Here is a 15,366-nt window from a genome sequence, read left to right as displayed (position 1 = left end):
CAGACACAAACAAGGCATGCTAAGGGCAGGTGGTAGCAAGTTTCCTCACTATCTGGGTACCCCTCCCACCCCTGAGGAAGCATCACAACTGATTCTTTATTAATGGAACTGAATAACAATGCATGAAAAATATACAATACCAAAGTGATGTTAAAATGTAAACTAGGAAAAATATATATTTTTTAAAATAGAGCCAAAAAACCTTTCGAGCTAATTGACAATTTATTTTTAGATTTATATGCAGGGTGTCAAACCCAGAATTAATTACAAAATTCTACAATTTTTTAAAAATAAACTTTTTTTTTTGCCTAATTTATAGCTAGAATCTTATACTAAGGTGCTTAGAACATATACAGTGAACACAGGAATTTTTGTCAACTAAACCCAGTGAAATGACTTTTTAAAGTTAAGATTATTTCTTCCCCAACTCTGATGCCATATCAGAACATTGGTTGATCTTTTATTTCAAATGAGCAACAATATCTATTCTATCTAAGAACAGCTCTGTGTGAATTTCACTCCTAATTAAGAGTTTCTTGGCTTTTGTGAGTTCCATACTGACTCTTTATATTATTTTAATGCAGATGAACGAACTAGTGTTAAAAGCACATGTACTATATTATATTCAGAGTTCCAATGAAAATACAAGAACTAAAAATAGAATATAATTATTTCTTTAAGACAAAAGCCAGCACTCATTTTCTGATTAAAAATTTTCATGGAACAACAAGATCATAAAATCAGGGGATTATAAAGTGCATCAAGAAAGAATGTGACTAGAATGAGTAACAATCAGATCTATGTTGGCTTCTTCAAACTGTATCTGCTGCCATTAAGGCTTACTTACTGTACTGCCACTTGTCCAGAAACATTGACAGCTATGTTTCTGAATAGAAAATTAATTCTGCTCTTTATTTTAGTAATTTGAACTCAAAAGTGTATTATCTCTAACATACAACAAATGTAATGGCTTATGGATCGGTAGAAATGCTCATTAATAACCCATTACCAGATTTCACAGTAATGAAAATCTAACAGAGTAATTTAAATGCATCTTCTGAGTTAAAAGTGGATGTTAAAATGCAAACTACATAGCAATGTGAATGCATCCTTTACTAATTTCTTCATTCAGAAGTCTCTATTCACTAAAGAAAGCTTATCGAGACGTAGCACAGAAATTCCCAATTTCATGATGAGAAAGCATGTGCATTTAAATTCTCACGCTTAAAGGTGTGGATAAAGGACTAGCACGTGAAGGGACTCAGAAGTGGAACGTACGTGATTTTCCTAAAGTGAGGAATGAATGGTATTCTATCATGGCAACAGGCAGCACTAGTCGGAGAGTATTAATGGAATTCTGGGAAGCGAAATAAGGAGCCACGCCTGAATCCTGCACAAATGAACTTAATGAGATCTTTGTCATTGACTTCAGTGGGTGCAGGATCAGACCTGAACCAGAGTGAAGGAACAACACGTAGGACCTAAGAGCAAATAAGAGTAAAGAGAATATATGTCTATATCCTATTCCATGCCAACAAAGTTCCCAGTTATCTCATGGGGGGCGGGGCAGGGGGAGGGAGAGTGAGGCAGGTACCGCAGAGCTGCGAAAGGTCAAGCTTCAGAATTTGGATGTAGATCCAGATTTTGATTATGCCAAAGTTTGGGAGTGTTTCTAGTTCAGCCCCTATTAGAGAAAAGGAGTCAGCTATAAAATGCTGACCTAGATCTAGGTTATGATTCTTCACACCCTATTACACCCACATTTATAGAAGGTGTTTCGTTCAGGCCCCTCTCTCTGAATAAATTGCCTCTCTTGTTCATTAAGAGTGCTGTCCTCTCTCTCACTTTCTCTGGCACTGTGCTTAGCAGCACAAGGAGGAATGGTAGTGACAGTATTTTGGCAATAGATAATGAATGTATTGGAGTTACGAATACTGGATCCCCCAGATCTGTATGCAGAGGGACTCTCCATAGATTGAACTTATCCCTGCTGCATGGAACAGGGGTGGGAGGTTAGAATACCACCCTCACCTTCTCCTGAACCTTCGGATTATTGTCTCATGTCATGCAGAACAGACATGACAAAAGAAACTAAACACAACTGTGTGACTAATATGATTCCTATGTTTTTGCTCCTATTATAATTCTCTTTCCCCCCCCCAGCTTACTTTGGCTTAATGAAATAGTGGTCACCCATATTAGTGAACTATATAGAAAACTGTAAATTCATGACCAGGATCCAAATTAGGAGGATTGCTGGAGGTAGCAATTTCTAACCCTTAGAGTGCTAGATGAAACTTCAAACAAAATCTTGAACTCCTGGCCAAAAATCAGTTTTCTGAACGGAAGTTTTTGTATTTATCTTAAATCAAACTTGTTTTCTTTCATTTTCCTCAAAAAGGAATGCCAGTTGGCATGAGCTGAATCTCCCAGCTGTTTTATTAAGAACTACTCTCATTGTAAAAGAAGTACAGACTTTCACTGTGGAAAAAAGTGATCACTTAGGGTACTTACTAACTAAAATAAAAAACAACTAGGAATGGTGTCTACGAGAAATTCTAATATACTTTGCTATGAAGTATGAATCTTTGGCCAGATTTTGCTCTCTTTTACCCCCTGCATCCCCAAGGAAGTTGATGGAATAGAATTTAGGTAAAATTTGACTTAGGGGACTTGATTCTTTACTTGCCCTGTAAGTAGGGTTTTTTGTTTGTTTACTTAGTAACTAAGAAAATATAAGCAAAAAGTAACTGTAAATTTAATTATAAAGTAAAAGTGACTGAATATCACTTCATTAGAACTGTCTGAAATTTTTCATTCAAATGTCCTTTTCAATGCAAAATTGCAATTTCTCCAGGAAGTGCTCATTGTCAATGACACTTTTTTGGTTTTTAACTGGAAAAAAATTTTTTTGACAAGAACTGAAAACCTTCAGCCAGTCAGGTGAAAAAAAAAATCAGCTGAACTATAAAATTTTGCCTCACCAGCCAAATTTTCCAGTGAATTTTTCCCCCCAATCTATTCACCTTGATATCCACACAAGAAAATTACTAACAGATAACTTAAATGTAAAAATGTCCTGCCAGAACTGTGAGCAATGTTCAATCATTATAAAGTATTTAAATCAAAAAGGCTATTTAAAATATGCCTTCTGTCAATGATATTTGATTCACAATGATAGAAAAATATGAAAAGTGTGTGTTATGCATTGAAATACATGCCTTATTAGTATGCTTTTCTGACATTTGTAATGACTTCCTGGTTTTGGAATCTGTAGGTGAATTTTTTTTTTTTGCACAAATTCTTTTTGGGGCCGTGAGTGTGTGCATTGTGTAGAGAAATGATGCATATCTCCCCAGCCTTCACCCTCCTGCCCCGGCCCTGTTCTCATTTTGGATCTGAACCCTGTGAAGGGGAGATTTCAGTTCTTTGCATTGGTCACAAGATCACACTCTATAACATGGCTAAATTTTTCCAGCTGTGGTTTAACTTCTGCTTTCCTTCTATTCCCCTTCTCCATTTAACTGAGGTTCAAATCCCAGATTCTTGGTTCACAGGTACTTAGCCCCACCGTAAAAATGGTTAGGACTGTCGTGCTAAGTTGTATTATTTTAAAGTGTATTTCCCAACTGCTTTGAGTTTCTGGTTGTCTCTCATCACTCACACTCTCTCTGGCAAAGAAAGAACATATTGTGATAGTTCATTTAAAAAAATAAAAACACTGGCTAGCATATGCTTCTGTTACCAGGTGATTAATATTTTTCACACCATTTTATAGTGTAATGGGATAGTGGCTTCTACTAAAACAGGGGAAAAGATGTCTGTCAACTGAATCTGCACTTTCTGGGGGAGGGCAAAGTTTTGGTGGAAAAACTTTTAATCTCTACTGCAGCATGAGTGCATCTGTAATTACACCTTGTAGCCAGTGGATAGTGCATAGGGAAACGAGGCTCTTGGCCCCACCTTGTCCTTATTTTTCCTGATCCCTATTTAAGTTTTACTCCAGAGAGTGCTAAAAGGAAGCATTCCTTCCACTCAGAGTGTAGTGGATAGAAAGAAGGTAGTATCTCTTTAGATAGTTTGTGAGCCTTGTGGCAGTGCTCACTATGGTCTATGTTTTAAAAACTTCCAGAAACTAGTCACAGCAGCTAGGCTTAGCATGTCTGTGTTTATCTAGCAAACACCTTTATTTGGGACCCAACCGTACCAGTGTTTTTTTTCCATATTGCATTTATTGTGTAAAGAGTAAGAGACACCATAGAGCACAGGGTTTGTGATAAGTGACCCCTCTGTGGAAAGTGCAAGGGGGAAGATTCTGCTTGCTCTTCCCATCCCTTATATGCTCATAAGCCCGGAGAGCCACAATTTGCTAAACAGTTTAGAGCACAGGTCTGCCACTTTTCATTTGTCTGAACTATAATAAATGCATTCCTGGTGCAACTCCATTGGCATCCACTGTATATAATCAATCATATTACTGCATTTGAGCTTTTCAACGCAACCCTTATTCGAACTTATCAGTTTCTAGGGAAAATTATAGAAGCTGTTAGTTTTACAAAGCATCTGCTAGTGGTGCCACACATAAAAATAAAACCCACATTAGCAACTTGCACACTTTCTTTAGACATTTCTCCTGAAACATCTGCTGAGCTATTTTCTCTCTCTGTCTCATTGATCTGTTGAAGTATAGAGAGGTGAGCAAGCTGCTTGAGACTTTGGTCTTAAAGTCTTAAATAGGAAATGCTCAAAGGGGAAACATCTGATGAAGTGGGGGGAAAAAACCCGCACAGGGCAGTAAAAAATATTGCAAAGCCTCTTCCCCCTTACACCTCGGTCACTAACCCAACTATATTCTTCAGTTAGTGACCGAGGTGTAAGGGGGAAGAGGCTTTGCAATATTTTTTTTAGCATAATATCTGACTTATTTGTTCTTGTAAGTCATTTCAATTCAGTACCTGAATCATTCAGAAATATCCATACCAGTGGCAGATTTATCTCCCGCCCATATTAATATTCCTTTGACTTAAGAGCAAAAATCATTTGAATACAACAATAATTAATTAGTTAAAGCACTATCACTTCACTACCTGTGTGGTCTGAGAAGGAGACACCATGAAGTTAAGTTCTAACTTCTAATCCAATCTTGTGCACTTCAGAACACCTGTGTACCAAAACTGCCCAAGTGCCCATAATGTCTTGCCATTCTCAGCCAGCTGACTCCATAAAAGCTCATACTTCCAAGATGTAAAGATAACAGCTTGCCAGAGTGAATTCCCATATGTTCTGCCCATAACTGCAAAAGTGCAAGGAACACACATGGACTATGCGATGGTCACTTACTCAGTGTTTAATGTAAGGAAAATGAGGATACTCATCCATAGTCTGTATATGATCATGGCTCCTTGTACACTTGCTTATGTGGATGAGATCCCAAAATAGATTTCAGAAAAGAGAGGGAGCCTGTTGGAAAGAGAAAAAGTTGGGACTGAGCCTACCCACGTGCATGGACTTTAGAGTACTGACCAGGGGAAGGAGGGCCATCTTCCCTGTGCCATTGTCAACTGGAGAAAATAGAGGTCAGCTAACAGCATTCCCAGTCAGGCAGGAAGGGAGAGCACACCATCAGCTGCAGAGACTATTTGACGGGACTATTAAAAGAGAAAACTACATGTAGAGAACCTGAAGTTCCAATCCCTTTATATTGGTGTAAATGAGGAGTAATTCTATCCATGTCAATGCAATTGTAATGTCGTAAATGAAAGTAGAAATACATGTACTGGCTGCAAGATTGGTAATAAATCTGGCTTACCATATGTCTTTGTAAGTCAGACAGGAAATTGCCCTGCTATCTTTAAACCTGGGATCCATGAACACAGCTAAACACAATGCACTTTCTTAAGCAAAAAAAGACTGGAAAATATTTTAAATCTTCTACAATTCCCTAGTCTGCTTCCCTCCTGCTATATCCTTCTGCCTGAGAGATTAAACAGTCCAATGACTTCTTCAAACAGTGCTCAATTTGTAAAGGGGAGTTTAGCCAATCACAGACTAGTAACCACACCAGGTGATGTAGGTGACCAATCACTCATCTCAACTGTCAAATACTCTAAGGAGTTCTCAGGATAAACTGTCTGGGGAAAAAAACATGCAGGTCCATTTATAAAAAAAAAAGTAGTCAAATAATTATGCATAATGAACAAACTGAGGAAATCTGAGATTGGTTCACTGACCATTTGAGTACAGAAAAAAGAGTAGAAAACAGTGAACAGTTCCAGCTATTCTTACCCTGTAGTTTATGGGCAATACAGCAGACTTAGGTTTGTTTGGCTGCAGCAGAGTAATTAGCAGGTCAGGTGACCTGGGTAATGGGAAGGTTTATAAATGTATTGCTGGAGATGTATCACTAAGAAAAATCTTCTAAAATAAGGAGCAGATGTAGGAAAGCACTGCACAGTGATACATACTCATGACTTTGATCCTGAACAAATGCAGCCAAACCTCTAAAGACACAGTCTATCCCTTTGAAAACCTTCAAAGGGATAGACTGTGTCTTTAGACAGAATCCTGAGCAAGGGACAGTGTTTACATTGCACCACTCCAGGAGTAGACCTGGGAGGCATGATACCTGGAGACAACACTTCTGATACACAATTCTTCCCATGTTCTCCTCCTGTGCTTGGGGATGGGGGGAGGAGTAATTTGTAGCAGACATTCACAGGGCTTGGCTGGCTGATGCATGGGCAGAGTGGGAGGGGCACCTCACCCCTTCCTGGCTCCAGAGGGAGAGTATCAGCCCCTGTACTCTCACTGTGCTTGCAGCTACAATTCAGGCAGCTCCCATGACTCTGCACAAAGGAGTAGGGGAGGCCCTTTTTCCTTGCACCGCCATGTAAGATGAGGAGACAATCTAGCTTCAAATGAAGTCAATACCCATGATAAAAATTAGTCTGAAGATGCTGGAAATGATCTTTCTGCTGTGATCAGTGCAGTAATTACTAAATCAGCACAGAGTTTAGAAAGACTGAAATATGCTGACTTCTACTACAGATATGCCAACAGGAGCTCAAAGGGGAAAAGGGGCTGCTAGATGTATCTCAAATTACCTATTTGAAAAAATATCCTAAACTTCCTATCAGCTAACATTGGTGGGTTTGTTTTTGAGAGGCATGTCACTTTCAGTGAGCACCTGATAAACATGTCTGATTTTTCTCTTTGACTATGCTGACGTCCTTTGAAAGAACAACTTTTCATTTTAGGAGTGAGTGCTGGACCTTACAGCACACATTTTCAGCGCACATTGTTAGAGGTGCGCATCTGCTCTCTTCCTTGAAAAGGGGAAGAGTGTCCATATGCCATTTCCGTCACTAAAGTCTGTGCTAATTTTCAAGAGAGATTGATCATTTATATTCAGTAATATTTCCGCTGTGTATATAAGTATTTCAGTTTCTGACACTCATTTTAGTGAGACAAGGCTGCAATGTCAGCAGCCATCTGCTTAATTTTGCAAAATGTTTGGATTAAAGTTTAAGTTGAGCTTTGCAAACTCTTCACAAAAATAAGATCATTGATAGATTCTTAAAGCAAGGAAGCACCTGGTGCTTTATTAATCCCATTCCCAAAAACATTTCCTGTGTTAAAAAGGAAAGGATGGGGGGAAAAAGGTTAGTAACATAAAATTGTCATATCTATGTAAACAACAATGGTAGAAAACGATTGTTCATATAAATGCCCAAATTTAAACAATATAATTTAGAGCTTCTGTAATTGAGTTTCCTTCTCAGCGTTCATGAAACCAGAATGACTTTAGCAACAATTTGTTCTGTGTTGTTTGAGGACAGAGTGAGATTATTTTTCTTCAGAGGGAGTTGCTCTTCAGCTTTTAGAGCTGGCTGGGAATTTTTCAATTAATAATTTTGTCAAAACATTTAAATTTCTCTAAACTGAAATTATTCCCAAAGCAGGTTTGGATTTGATGAATTTCCAAATTTAAAAAAAACTGAGAAAAAAAGTTTTGAAATTTGTTAATGTTTCATTTTGATTTTTTTAAATGAAAAAATATGGTTTTCTGCTTCAAAATGATCGTTTGGCAACAAGATAATTAAACTAAAAAAAGATTAAAGAAAGAAAAGGCTGAAGTCAAAATGAAACTTTCTGAAATTATCAGAAGAAAATATTTTGATTCATCTGTAATGGAAACAGAAAATATTTGTAAACCAAAAAACCTGGATTTTATTTTTAAGTTTTTGACTTTTTGTTCCAATTTGAATTGAGCGTGGAAAAAATGTTAGCTCTCAAAAATATTTGAAATGGGAGATCAGTTTCCTAATAAGCTCTATCAGCTTAATGAGCCATCAAGAAAGGCTTAAGAATCCCTCATGCAAATGGTCTGCATTCCCCTTCCTTACTTCCATTTAAAGATCATTTTGAACTAGACCCATACCTGAAACAAATACTAAGAAGTCTGTTAAACAAGAGGAAGCCCCAGAAGCATAGTATAAATGTAAACTGTAGTGTAAATATGAATAAATAATTTTTGAGAAAATAGCAACATAAAGTAGGAAAGGTTTTTCTTGTCTTTTTAATGTAAAGAAAACAAAGGGTGTTCCCTGAATTAGGGAAGACCATGTAAACCTTGGATTTCAAATGCAAATCTCAAATTAAACCCATTCTAGGAGACATCTGTCTTCTGGCATCTGTCTTCTCCATTGACATCCATTATGATATTTGTCCTTTGAAAAGTAAAGCCAAGGACAGGTGTAAACTTTCATTTATTTGCACATGAAAATAACTGGATAGGTGGACAGGAAAAAACCCAAAATATAACCCAGAATATTTAAGTTTAATGTCTGAAAAAATGTCATTATTCCCCTCAAATAATCTGAATCTTCTGTTCCTGAAATTTCAGGTAATCTATTTAACTATAATAACATAATAATCATAAATATATGATATATTAAACATAATAGTCTTGTCTGCATATGAAGTACTGAGATTCACAGCTGCAGTCTTGTACATCTTCAAGTGAGGAACGACAGTAATATTTCACATTTCCAGAATAGTGGATTACATTATAATATGGGTGGAGATGTTATATTCCCTACTGACTGCTGCAGATGCAGGTGCCCTTTGAACTGAGTGGGCTCCTTTTCTAGGCACTTCTAAGCCTTTACTTCTTACTTGGGATTTAATCCAAGCCCTTTTAAGATTGGATATGACAGGTTTACAGGGACCTACCACTGTAACATCAAGGGTGTCACTATAGGCACTAGTCTTTCTATTTTCAGATCTGTCAAAGTATTTTTGAGACCAGAGGAAATATGAACACCTAGTTCTTGGTTGTACTAAAATAGAGCAAAATAGGCTTCTCATTTAGCTGAGACTTCTCATTTAGCTTTAGTTTTACCTGACAGGAATAATTTCTATTCTCTTGAGGGTTTCCCTTCATCCAAGGTTCACTGTTTATTGAAAGCCAGTCTGATAAACTGGCAGATCAAAATAACACCAACAGTAATACCAGATTATCAACTAAATCCCTGATGATACAAGAGGAGATGTCAGTTAAAGATGACTTTCTTGAGACAATTTACTAAATCTTTCAGCAGGTTTGGGTAGGATAGCACCTCTGACTGTCATTCGAGTTACATCAGGAAAACAGAAGTAGTAAGAATATGGGTCTCAAGTTAATAACGGGAGTGGCTATGCAAAGAGATGATGTTTGTAAACATGACATATTAACAAAAAGAAAAGGAGTACTTGTGGCACCTTAGAGACTAACCAATTTATTAGAGCATAAGCTTTCGTGAGCTACAGCTCACTTCATCAGATGCATATCGTGGAACCTGCAGCAGACTTTATATATACACAGAGAATATGAACCAATACCTCCTCCCACCCCACTGTCCTGCTGGTAATAGCTTATCTAAAGTGATCATCAGGTGGGTCATTTCCAGCACAAATCCAGGTTTTCTCACCCTCCACCCCCGCACACAAATTCACTCTCCTGCTGGTGATAGCCCATCCAAAGTGACAACTCTTTACACAATGTGCATGACAATCAAGTTGGGCTATTTCCTGCACAAATCCAGGTTTTCTCACATCCCCCCCACCCCCATACACACACAAACTCACTCTCCTGCTGGTAATAGCTCATCCAAACTGACCACTCTTCAAGTTTAAATCCAAGTTAAACCAGAACATCTCGGGGGGGGGGGGGGGGTAGGAAAAAACAAGAGGAAACAGGCTACCTTGCATAATGACTTAGCCACTCTAAGTCTCTATTTAAGCCTAAATTAATAGTATCCAATTTGCAAATGAATTCCAATTCAGCAGTTTCTCGCTGGAGTCTGGATTTGAAGTTTTTTTGTTTTAAGATAGCGACCTTCATGTCTGTGATTGCGTGACCAGAGAGATTGAAGTGTTCTCCGACTGGTTTATGAATGTTATAATTCTTGACATCTGATTTGTGTCCATTTATTCTTTTACGTAGAGACTGTCCAGTTTGACCAATGTACATGGCAGAGGGGCATTGCTGGCACATGATGGCATATATTCTCTGTGTATATATAAAGTCTGCTGCAGGTTCCACGGTATGCATCCGATGAAGTGAGCTGTAGCTCACGAAAGCTTATGCTCTAATAAATTGGTTAGTCCCTAAGGTGCCACAAGTACTCCTTTTCTTTTTGCGAATACAGACTAACATGGCTGTTACTCTGAAACATGACATATTAAAGGGCTCTTCTTCAGGACTGTGGACTGTGTGGCTCAAGAGCTTGTCTTTCTCACCAACGGACGTTTGCATGGGCAGCGCGTGGAGCCCCTCTTAGAGGAGGCTAGCCCCCAGCTCTGCCCTTTCTGCCCCTGCCACTCCCACGTGGCCGGAGCCATGAGTCCCTCTCCCCCATCCAGTGGAGTCCTGAGCACTGCCCACCCTCGGCTGGAGGAGTCCTGGGGCATCCAAAGCCCTGAGCCTCCCCTTCCACCTGGCCGGAGGAGCCCCAGGCCAACTGCACCCGCGCCACACCTCCCCTCCCTAGACCCCAGCCACTGTGGGGAAACAGCCTCTCACTCTTGTCCAAAGAAGCTTTCATATGCCTCATGCAGGTTTCGGGGTGGCTAAGGAGGTGGTATATGCTACTCAGTTTTCTGGGGTCATCAGTAATCTCTCTGGACTCCAGAGAGATTACTGATGAACCCAGGAAGCTGAATAGCACATACCACCTCCTCAGCCGCCCCAAAACCTGCATAGGGCATAATAAAACAAAAACTTCCCACCAAACCCTCGCAACTGGGGGTCTTGCAGCGGCGGGAGCACCAGGGGAGGCAGAGCCTTCGCTGGCCTATTATACCTGCTGCCCGTGGAAGTTGGTCCAATAAAAGATATTACCTCACCCACCTTGTATCTCTAATATCCTGGGACCAGCCCTGCTTCCACTACACTGTATTTTAGTATGTATGTCAAGACACAGAGATGTCATTGACTAATTTCTCCTCCTCTGTCCAAGTCTATGTGAATTATGCAGTAACTATCAAAACATGCTAGAAATGTTCCATGTCCCCGCAAAGAAGTGGGCAACTAAGGTGTAAAAATAGACTACAGAAATGAGTAATCCAATGTACTGCATTTGGGTTGATGCGTGTTCTAAGTGACCAAAAGTGGTACATGGGAAGCACTTTTGAAGTTAAGACTATCACAATGCTATTGGATATATTTGCTGAATATGGGTTACCAGAAGAGATCATTGCAGATAACAGACCTCCACTCCCCTTTCCTGAATTTTCAACACCACTTCTGGAGAAATTCAGTACATTTGATGCTGATCCCTCCAGCATTGAATGGGTTAGCGGAACCCTTTATCTGGCTGGTGAATCTTGCCCATATGCTCAGGGGTTAGCTGATCGCCATATTTGGAGTCGGGAAGGAATTTTCCTCTAGGGCAGATTGGAAGAGGCCCTGGAGGTTTTTCGCCTTCCTCTGTAGCATAGGGAACAGGTCACTTGCTGGAGGATTCTCTGCTCCTTGAAGTCTTTAAACCATGATTTGAGGACTTCAATAGCTCAGACAAAGGTGAGGTTTTTCGCAGGAGTGGGTGGGTGAGATTCTGTGGCCTGCATTGTGCAGTAGGTCAGACTAGATGATCATAATGGTCCCTTCTGACCTTAGTATCTATGAATCTATCTCTGAATCTATGCAGGTATTTAAAAGGACATGGCAGCGGGGAAATTGATGAAGACACTAACTTGCCACACTGTTCTGAATTTGTTTTGTTAGCATGTGGATCTACACCACAGTCTGCCACTGGGACCTCCAGCTCAATTCTTTCTAAAACATCAGTTACTAATTAGACTAGATAGCAAAATAACTGGTTGAGAAAATGCCTCAAAAAACCAACTGGCAGTATATTAGCCTGGAATTTGGCATGGTAATTTTGTGTAAAAGCTAATGTAATTTTTAAAATAGGTTTTGGTATTTTTGTTACTGTGGTGTTAAAGAGCATGAACAAACATGGCCATTAGCTAGGGAACCATGTCATAAGTGTTTTAGATGTGTTTCACAACTGAATAGGTTGCCCAGCCAGTCAGAGATATAGATAACCTCTTGCATAAGACAAAGTATGGGTTTTGACACAGTTTTGTGCTGGAAATAAAACAGTAAACCTCAGGTTCTAAAAAAATTGTCTCCTACATATAGATGAGGCATAAAATTTCCCTTTTGCTTTGGTCCATGACAAACCTCAGCTATTTTCATTCTGATGTTTAAGTGTGAAACCAGCATATTCACCTGCTATCAGGATGAACATGGAAGTTGCACATAGATTTACCACACAGTCTTTGGATGAAGTTCAGGAGAATTTATAGGTGGTGGTTTGACCACTAGAGGGCACCCCGCGTTTTTCCAATCTTGCAATAGAAAGGTAAAAATTGATAAAGTAATGATTTACATATCAAATAAATGGACTATGATGTTCAAACAATGTATTTGTAACAAAACCTATGTTTTATACTTTATTTTATTCAAATCAGACCTAGTTTACTGTATTAATTTAGACCTAGTATTCTTGTCAGCAAGTTAAGGAAGTATGGGCTGGATGAATGCACTATAAGGTGGGTAGAAAGCTGGCTAAATTGTCGGGCTCAACGGGTAGTGATCAATGGCTCCATGTCTAGTTGGCAGCCGGTATCAAGTGGAGTGCCCCAAGGGTCGGTCCTGGGGCCGGTTTTATTCAATATCTTCATAAATGATCTGGAGGATGGTGTGGATTGCACTCTCAGCAAATTTGTGGATGATACTAAACTGGGAGGAGTGGTAGATACGCTGGAGGGGAGGGATAGGATACAGAAGGACCTAGACCAATTGGAAGATTGGGCCAAAAGGAATCTGATGAGGTTCAATAAGGATAAGTGCAGGGTCCTGCACTTAGGACGGAAGAACCCAATGCACAGCTACAGACTAGGGACCGAATGGCTAGGCAGCAGTTCTGCAGAAAAGGACCTTGGGGTGACAGTGGACGAGAAGCTGGATATGAGTCAGCAGTGTGCCCTTGTTGCCAAGAAGGCCAATGGCATTTTGGGATGTATAAGTAGGGGCATAGCGAGCAGATCGAGGGACGTGATCGTTCCCCTCTATTCGACATTGGTGAGGCCTCATCTGGAGTACTGTGTCCAGTTTTGGGCCCCACACTTCAAGAAGGATGTGGATAAATTGGAGAGAGTCCAGCGAAGGGCAACAAAAATGATTAGGGGACTGGAACACATGAGTTATGAGGAGAGGCTGAGGGAACTGGGATTGTTTAGCCTGCAGAAGAGAAGAATGAGGGGGGATTTGATAGCTGCTTTCAACTACCTGAAAGGGGGTTCCAAAGAGGATGGCTCTAGACTGTTCTCAATGGTAGCAGATGACAGAACGAGGAGTAATGGTCTCAAGTTGCAGTGGGGGAGGTTTAGATTGGATATTAGGAAAAACTTTTTCACTAAGAGGGTGGTGAAACACTGGAATGCGTTACCTAGGGAGGTGGTAGAATCTCCTTCCTTAGAGGTTTTTAAGGTCAGGCTTGACAAAGCCCTGGCTGGGATGATTTAACTGGGAATTGGTCCTGCTTTGAGCAGGGGGTTGGACTAGATGACCTTCTGGGGTCCCTTCCAACCCTGATATTCTATGATTCTATGATTCTATGATTCTATTTCCTTCAACAAAATCATTCTTCTGGATTTTTGTCCTAAATTAGAGAAAGGTTGTACGATAAACTAATCTCATGTGATTTTCATAGTTTTTAACACTGAGAATGTCATGTCTGCATCTGTTTTTGTAAGATTTTATGCCATTTGGAGCCGAAATATTTAGAGCAAATGTTCTTATGGGATTTCAACCACTTTCAAACTGGAACTGAAAATAGGCTACTTCCAGTTTTGGCTTTCACCTCAAACAGAAAATGTAAGAGCTGGGGTTTAATCTGAGGCTCTAGATTTGAAATTTGAAGGGTTAAATTTCAAAATGTCTCATTTCAACTGATATTTGATTAAAAAAAGTCCTCACAGTAACAGAATTGCTTTTAGTCTAACTTATTTTCGAGAGTTTTGTCTTATTTAGCCGTTTCATATTCCCCACTTTAAAGATATTCTACCAAACACATTAGCAGTTGGTCGGGCTAACCTTACACCATCTTTTCAGAATAATATAAAATATGTTTTTTAGGTACAAGTAACACAATCACTTTTTTCAAGAAATATTTTTAGGTATAATTGATAATAAAAAGGTGCTTTTGGAACAAATTGTTATTGGTAGTCTTAAGCACCATTTGCATTGGAAGGATGCTAAACACATTCAAATGAAAACAAGGTGCACATTTTTAACAGTGAAACAACTTACCACTGGAAGGAGTGGACTATCCATCACTTGGAATTTTTAAAACAAGATTATATGTGTTTCTAAAAGATGTGTTCTAGCTGAAGCAAAAGTTACTGGGCTTTATAGAGAAACTACTGGGTGAAATTCTATGTCCTATGTTATAATCCGGTTGATGATAATAATAGTCCACTCTAGCCTTAAAATCTATGAACTGAGGCAATAAATACATGTTTTGAATTGACAGCGGTATCCAATTTATTTGTGGCCACAACAGATATATAAGCTTATGTTATCAGCTTTGCCAGTTCCTCTGGGGTATGCTCATTTATTAGGGTTACTTTTCGGGGGGGGGGGGGAATCGGTATTTCTATCAATGTACTGCTTTCAGAGTAACAGCCGTGTTAGTCTGTATTCGCAAAAAGAAAAGGAGTACTTGTGGCACCTTAGAGACTAACCAATTTATTTGTACTGCTTGTGTCACTTGTGTTCTCATATGGAGCTCTACTTCTCCCTGCTGCAAATTC

The sequence above is a fragment of the Lepidochelys kempii genome, chromosome 4 (assembly GCF_965140265.1).
Source record: "Lepidochelys kempii isolate rLepKem1 chromosome 4, rLepKem1.hap2, whole genome shotgun sequence".
Classification (NCBI taxonomy): domain Eukaryota; kingdom Metazoa; phylum Chordata; order Testudines; family Cheloniidae; genus Lepidochelys; species Lepidochelys kempii.
This window is presented reverse-complemented; position numbering follows the sequence as displayed.